The sequence below is a fragment of the Nanorana parkeri genome, unplaced genomic scaffold, assembly GCF_000935625.1.
Source record: "Nanorana parkeri isolate BGI_ZX_2015 unplaced genomic scaffold, ASM93562v1 scaffold116, whole genome shotgun sequence".
Taxonomy (NCBI): Eukaryota; Metazoa; Chordata; class Amphibia; order Anura; family Dicroglossidae; genus Nanorana; species Nanorana parkeri.
Genome location: NW_017306384.1, coordinates 629708 through 637955, shown reverse-complemented (window position 1 = coordinate 637955; position 8248 = coordinate 629708). Strand labels below are relative to the sequence as shown.

At 45.5% G+C, this 8248-nt stretch overlaps 1 long non-coding RNA gene across 1 annotated transcript in view; it reads right to left on the bottom strand.

The window, feature by feature from the left end:
* Window positions 1-7239: 7239 nt before the first annotated feature.
* Window positions 7240-8248, bottom strand: part of LOC108784494 — a 5645-nt gene continuing 4636 nt past the window's right edge. Inside the window, exon 3 of the long non-coding RNA XR_001941074.1 lies at window positions 7240-7249. This is a non-coding gene — a long non-coding RNA (uncharacterized LOC108784494). The remainder of the gene's footprint in view (window positions 7250-8248) is intronic.

Genomic DNA, 8248 nt, shown 5'->3' with positions numbered 1-8248 from the left:
TTGTTGCACAAATAACGATAATCGCAAGGTGTATGGAAGGCGTGCAACCGTTTCTACTGTACGGTCGCATGTCTTTTGTCTAACGAGCATGTTTGAAAACCCGCCGAGAATCGTACGATTGTCGGCGGGTTTGTGGCCTGCTCGTAAAACAAATGCCGAACTGGCCGGTGTGCGCAAGCGCACACTGCCCGTTCAGAATTGCAATCATCGGAAAAGCCCGCCCCTCAGCGGGGTGGGCTTTCGATGATCACAAGTACGGTCTGCCTGTCCAAGATGGGCAGATCGTACAAGCTTTTAATTAGCTTACAACCATCGCAAGACAAGAGTCTTGCGATGGTTATAAGGTGTATGGGCACCTTTAGATTGTAAGCTCCTTGAGGGCAGAGACTGATTTGAATGTACAGTATGTTAAGTGCTGTTGGTGTTATATAAATGCATGTAATAAAAATAATTGTCCATGTGAACAGCAGCTGCAACACATGCTATCTTCCCGGGAAGTCACGTAATAGAGGTGCAGTGATGTGAGTCTGGGCATCTCCTGCTATTTACAAACACAGCGTATTGCACGGCGGCATATCCAGTAGACATGTAAATTTAATTTAGTTCTGAACGGATATTCGTAGGAACTTCGTTAAATTTGGACATTCAGATGCAATTTCCCAAATCGAATGCGTCCGAATGCAAAAGAATCTGAATGTTCCTTCCATGAAAATTTGAATCTGTACAAATTCCGTTTAAAACTAAACAAATAGGACATGTGACTGTTCTCTGGCCAATCAGATGGGGTTTTTTTTGGCTGTTGGGGGTTGCATTACAGGCATGGTCGTGTGACTTCCTGTTGTGTTTCTTTCCGAAACGGAAATTTGGGCAGATATGAAATCTGAATAATGAACCAAATTGAATTTCGGATCCGAAATCCGAAAAACAAAAGAAATAAAAATCTGAATTGATGAGAAACAAAACACATTTTTTGTGGGGTTACATATCTCTAATATCCAGGCTATGGCACATAAGACACGTGCCCTTGGTTGCCACTTGAAGGCGGGGCACTGCTCTGTGGGTCAGTGAAAGAGAGACAGCTGACTTTTGCCTCGGGAGGCAAGGACCTCCCTGGTCTGGTGGCTTCGGTCTCCGTCCCTGGTGTTGGGCAAGTCATTCCTTCCCATTCACTGGACGGTGGTCACCACGGATGCCAGCCTGTTGGGCTGGGGGGGAGTCCTGGACGTTTGGACGGCTCAGGGCCGTTGGTCGTCGGAGGAGTCTCGGCTTTCGATCAACGTACTGTAACTTCGGGCGATCCGTCTCTCCTTCTTCATTGGACGGACCGTCTTCAGGGACGGCCGGTCCGGGTTCAGTCGGACAACGCCACGGCCGTGGCGTACGTCAACCATCAGGGCGGCACAAGAAGTGTGGCCGCGGCTCGGGAAGTGGAAGGATTGCTACGGTGGGATTGCTACGGTCTGATTTACATGTTCCCTCCGCTGTATCTGTTGCCGCGTCTTCTTCGCAGGGTCACGGTGGAAGGCGTCCCGGTCATTCTCGTGGCTCCGGATTGGCCGAGGAGGGCGTGTAGAGAAAATAGGATTTTGGTACTCACCGTAAAATCCTTTTCTCTCCGTTCATTGAAGGACACAGGGCCCGCCCCTCTATGTGGGTGTGTACTCCTTTACTGCTTGTTACAAAACTGGAGACTTGTCAGCAGGTGGGGGGTTCGGCCACCGGCAGGGGCCGCCCCTAGGCTGTAATTGGTCTTTAGTTTTTTTGTGCCTAGCGTCCTTCTCCTGCAGGTGGCGATATTACCCTACAGTACATGATCTCCGATCTGTTCCCTGTGTCCTTCAATGAACGGAGAGAAAAGGATTTTACGGTGAGTACCAAAATCCTATTTTTCGCTTCCCATTCCTCTCCCATACACATCTCCCCACCTGGCTTTTAGCAGCCAGGACACTCTAGCTGGTGTCACACCCAGCTCCTGTCAGTCAGTGACATCACTGGTTGTCAGGAGATGGGCAGGACGCCAGCCAGAGCAGATTGCTGAGAGCGGGGCATGGAGATGTGTAAGAGCCATACATATCTTCCCGCCCGGCTCTTAGCAACCAGAGTGGGCAAAGAGATATGTATGTGAGTGGGATGCTAGCGAGGCTGCTTAGAGCCAGGCAGGGAAATCTGTATGGCCTTTACACATCTGCCTTCCCAGCTCTTAGCAACCTGGGATGCTCTTGCTGACATCCCACCCAGCTCCTGGCAACCAGTGACATCAATGGTTGCCAAGAGCTGGGTGGGATGCCAGGGGCACAATTTGTTGTAGATGTGCCTTTGATCCAGGAACAGCTCCCATAGAGTAGTTTAGAATACTTTTAGAGCTGTGGTATTGTGCTTGAAAAATGTTGGTGCTTGTTTTCAGCAAACATTTTACTAGGAACTTTTAACTTTTTGACTTACTACTAATTTTTGAGGATATGTATCACCAACAAACTACGATCATTTTGCTGATGTAAAAATATCCTGTACTGACCACTGTTGTGGTCCCCCTTGCACCTGAGTTTGACATGCCTGTCTCAAGCCAACCTAGACGCCATGGTTTCCAGTGTCCACTGATAATGGCCAGCAAGCCTGAAACGGTTGTATGCCCTTGGACCTGAGTTTGACATGCCTGTCTCAAGTCAACCTAGACGCCATGGTTCCCAGTGGCCACTGATGATGGCCAGCAAGCCTGAAACAGTTGTATGCTGTTTGGAACAAATTGCTCTATGATATAAGGCTGTATCTGTGCTGTACATACAAGCGGTCCTGGATGAACAGTTGGACGACAAGCAGAATGGAATGATTTGCATAGCCCCACCCACTATCCTAACACTCTTATTTTTGGGATTGCGGATAGAAGTGAGACTTGCAGATACCATCAGATCTAGGAAAGCTCCACTGTGCTTTGAGACAACTGCAATTCCGAAAGATAAACACTTGATGGCAGCAACACATCATATTATCAGTATGCTGAAAATGTCATCAAATTATACAGTATATACAAAAAATCCCAACTCCAGCCAAAACCTTCCTTCTTTTAGGGTTAGAACCTCATTTGTGTTCGGAATCCATTTGCCATAAGGGCGAGTAACCCAATACTGACCTGAGGTGTGCCTTGATCCGGATGGACAGTATGCCAATGAGGGGGCATACTCTGTGAAATCTTTAAATGAAGGGACCGGGTGGGCGGGTCATGCTGACGAAGGCCGTGCCCAGGTGAGTCTACCTGCCCCTTTTATGTGTGAGAGGAGGGAAGGACTCCTCCCACAAATACAGGCTAATCAATTAGCCTTCAAACTTGTGGGCAATGTGTTAGTGTCAGAAGGGGATGGAATTAACATTTATTTGAAGAAATGTCAATACTCTGTATACAAGGGTGTACAAGGCTGTATATAGCCGAGTTGATGTCTGTTTGCAGGGTACCTAGCAGCAATAAGAGTTATCCCTCATTCACACTAGAATTGGCCCGCACGTACAGCTGCGTGCTGTGTGCACGGCCGTACCGAGCAGCTCCCAGGAAGGACAGGTGCTGCGTGTGATCATCTCGTCTCTATGGGACTACGCGGCCGCACGCTCCCCTACGCTCACCCGCCCTGCACGTCCGTGCGGGTGCAGGTGAGCATACTCGTACGCTGACAGGATGGATCCTGTCTGCGTCCGAGCCAGGAAACACGCACCCCTACGGACCTGCACTTGAGGTGAGCGTAGGGGGCGTACGGCCGCGTAGTCCCATAGAGACAGACGGGGGCTGTGTACTAATCACACGCATCTCCTGTCCTTCCCGGCAGCTGCCCGATATGGCCCTGCACACAGCACGGAGCTGTATGCGTGGGACGATTCTAGTGTGAATGAGGCCCTAAGGATAGCTGAGGGTCAGCCAGTATGAGCATCGGAGGGTGTCTTCTGAAGGGGGGAAAATGTTTTAGGGGGTCTTTTCTTCTAATCACAAGGATGTGTTTCAGGAGCGGCAGCAGAAAACATCTGAGAACCCCTGCTTTAAAATAAACGTAATTTTCTTATATTTTCCTTGCCAGGTCCCCCATTATCAACATGCTAACAAAATTTTTAGATAAAACCCTTCCATTTTTATTACATACTTTATTTTAGACCCAGTGATGTCTCTCTGCTTCTCTATGCAATGCCCTTGGTTTCGTCTACATGTAATGCCGAGCCTTCATTACTAAAAGCAGTGAAATCCAAGAATGAAAAGGGTCAGCCAGGGACAGTCAGGCTGAGGAGGAAACGGCTAGATGATGCTAGATATCTTTCAGCCAGGAAATGAGGTGGGCTCTAGCAGACCTGCTGCAGCTTCTAATGCACATCGTGAGAAGCTCGCAGCATGAAGTGAAATCAGAGTAAGCAATTTCAGTGCAGGAGAGAAGCTGGTACAACTGTGCAAGACTGAAGGGAAGGCCGGAGTTTAGCTTTAAACACTTTCAGGTCTATTCACAAAAGGGTGAAGGGTTTGGAGAAAGCAGAAGTGAACAATCTAGGACAGCATTGCTGATTTAGAAAAATTCTCCAATTCAGCTCACTTCAGCTATGTTGTCCTAGATTGTTCACTTCTCCTGCTTTCTCCAAACTCTTCACCCTTTTGTGAATAACCCTGTTTATTAACAATTCAAATATATTTAGTGCACTTTGCTGTACTACGTAACCTGGAGCTGAACTTTCTTATCTCAGAAGAGTTGTCTTCTGGGAAAATATGCATATTAATCCACGGTTCATACATTGCACCATTCCCACCCCCCTCTTCATCCCCTTTCCCCAGAAACCAACATTACTTGTTTCTCAACTAATTTGTGTTCAGCAAAAAAACAAACATTCCATTTGTCATAAGTTATGGGTGATTTTGAGTTGATGACACTGAGAAATACTGAAGCAGAGTGGCGATGGGTAAGAGCAATGAAGGATGTCGGTATGGGCAGGGCCGGCCTTTTGGGGGGGTGTGCGAGCTGTGTGGCAACACAGGGCGTCATGGCAACAGGGGTGTCAGGTGGCAGAGCCGGATTTTCTACAAGGCCATGGCATTGGGGCGGGAAGAAGTAGAGAGGAGGCACAGCCTGCAGCTTCTCCTCGGATCCCCGCTGCTCTCCCCCGCCTATATTGGCAGAGGCAGCAGGCGTCCACAGAGAAATGGAGCGCTCATGCCAGGGGGGGAGTTAGGCAGAGGAGGGAGCGGTCATCCAGGATGGCCGAGCGGTGTGGAGAGAGACGCCAGTTGTCAGATCCTGGCCGAGCGGCTCTTTTTACACTTTGAAGAAGCCACAAAAGTGGTGAAACATGTTGGGTTATGTATTTTTTTTTAGTTTGGGCTGTAGACGCCATTTTGCTGGAAAACATCTTGAGGAGAATTATGAAATAAAGGAAGGGAGAGAGCAGATGTGAGATATAGATTGGTATTAGTCAGAACAAGAGAGGAATACATTAGTACTCAGGACAAATTAAAGTAAGATCAGTATGAAATTCAGATATTATAAAGATACATAGATAGCTAAAGATTTGAAGATCCTCTTGTTTAGATACCATAAAGATATAGATATACACCAAGCAACCATAACATTATGACCTCTGATAGGTGAAGTGAATAACATTGATTATCCCATTACAATGTCACCTGGAAGTGGGTGGGATATATTAGACAACATATGAACATTTTGTCCCTGACGATGTGTTGGAAGCAGACAGCTAGACAACTGAGTCAGTGCAACTCCAGTAGGATGTTCCCGGTCAGGACCTATCAAAAGTGGTCCATGGAAAGAAAACTGGTGAACCGGCCATAGGGTCATGGGCGGCCAAGGCTCATTGATACATGTGGGGAGCGAAAGTTAGCCTGTGTAGTCTGATCCAATAGGAGATCTACTGTAGTTCAAATTGCTGAAAAAAATAATGCTGGTTCCAATAGAAAGATGTCTAAACACACAGTGTTTGTTGCATATGGGGCTGCGCAGCCACAGACTGGTCAGGGTGCTCATGCTGACCTGTGTCCAGTACTAAAAGCGCCTACAATGGGTACATGAGCAAGTAAAATTTGCCCTGCCACACTGCAAAAGTTATTCAAGGATGGTTTGAGGAACAAAACTATGAGTTTGATGTGTTGTCTTGGCTTCAAAATTCTCCTGATCTCAATCCAATTGAGTACCTGTAGGCTGTGCCATGGAGGCCCCACCTGGCAGCTTACAGGACTTAAAGGATCTGCTACTGACATCTTGGTGCCAGATACCACACCATGCCTCGGGTCAAGGCTGTTTTGGTAGCAAAAAGGGATGTACTCAATATTAGGTGGGTGATCATACTGTTATGGCTGATCGGTGTATGAGGATAGAAATACTTCCTTATGCTATATCTTATCTATTCCATAAGCAATAGTTGAGATATAGCACAAGGAATAAAAAGCCAAGAAGGCATCTCATCTCAAAATGGAAAAATATATATAGACGGGTGCAACATGTAAATAAAGCATCACAGAAACACAAGTAAATAATTGTTTTATTCATGAATTAATAAAGATTGAGCATATACTCTCTGATGGGGGTGACATACAAATTGATAATGTACGGCACCCTCGCTAAGCTAGTTATTAAAAATTGAACAGGTAGGATCAGATTAAACCTAGGGTTGATGACCATCAAAAATGATTGTGTTTTGACTTCAGTTATGTCGCTCCCTTTTCTTTTACGCTTCCAGGGAAAATACTGTAGTAGGTCAAATTGTTTTGAACGGAGGTCAGGTCACACGATGGTCAGCTCTCAGTGGGTTCTGGTCAGATGACCTCCGCATCACAGGTGTCCACTGACAAAAAGCAATTTTAACTCAGTGAATAACCAGCATTAAAATCATGGACTTTTAATAAATTGGAAATCTGACAGCTGCAGCTGCTAAAGTGACATGGGCCAATATAGGCCCCTCCACACCTGTCTGGTGCATGAATGTGCATTACATTAAAGCAGAGCTCCAGCCAAACATAACATAGAAATTAATTCCAGTCCACTGATTTCTCTCTCCCCACCCCACTAATTTTCTGCAATTAAATGTCCTCAGCCTAAAGGCCAACCCACTTTTTCTTAGCTCAGGTCACTCTGGACCCACCCACAGCCAGTGAGTGTACAGTGAAAAGAGGAGCAGCACAGTAATGGGCTCATCTCTCTGTCTCTCCACTTTCTTCTCCTATCAGCATGCTTCTTGGCAACAGATGAACTCATTTGGCTTCTTGTGCTGCCTCTTCCTGTCACATTCCTGCTGTCCAGGGCCTACAAGAGGCTGATATCAGGTAAAAGTCAGGTACTGACACTGCTTACATTTAAAAAAAATATATGTTTAATTATGTATTAAAGAACTCTGGGCAGAATAAAACAGTCTGTTATTTTAGACCCTGGAAGAAAATGAGCACTTAACCCTTGCCATGCAGGGGTAGCCCCACTGCAAGGGTTAAGCCTTATTCTGCCCAGAGTTCATCCTTAATGATTACAGAGCTGCATTAATTTGGGTCTTTCATATCTGCTTATTTAGTAATGATAATCGGTAAAGCTGCCCATTCATTTTTTTTAATGGGCTACCAGTGCACAAAAAAAATATATAGGAACTTTATTTTTAAACAGCACACCAGGTTCCCATATGCAAAGTGCAAGTAAATATGGTCTACACTCCCTACAAACTGAAATAAGACTGGCCCAATTGTAGGGAAAAGAAGTTTGAATATGATGGCGCCTACACAATCTAACAAATTGTATATATACATAGAAGGGAATTTATCAAACCTGGAGCAGCTGTGCATGGCAACCAATCAGCTTCTCTCATTTTCAAATCTTAACTGAAGAGAGGAGCTGTTTGTTTGCTAGACACAGCTGCTCCAGATTCTGTCTGCTCCAGTTTTGATACATTTCCACACACAATCCAAAAACACATTCAATGGTAGTTAAATAAAGCTTTCCCCAAATTTTTGCTTTATATTGAGATCGTAAGGCCTTGGGGGGCTACAAAATACAAATGGATCTATAGATTTTGTAAAGCCGCCTTTGTCAACCATTTTTTCAGGTCCATGGGACCCCCCTGCTAAAAATGAATATATCTACAAATCATTGGAACATAACCAGCAAGTTGTTGATAAAAAAATACATAAAAATGTCATGAAATGTGGACACAAAGGCGGATTATTTTTTTTAAACATCCCTTCTGCTCCATATTTCTTAAATGATCATGAAATTCAAATGAACTAAATAATAGC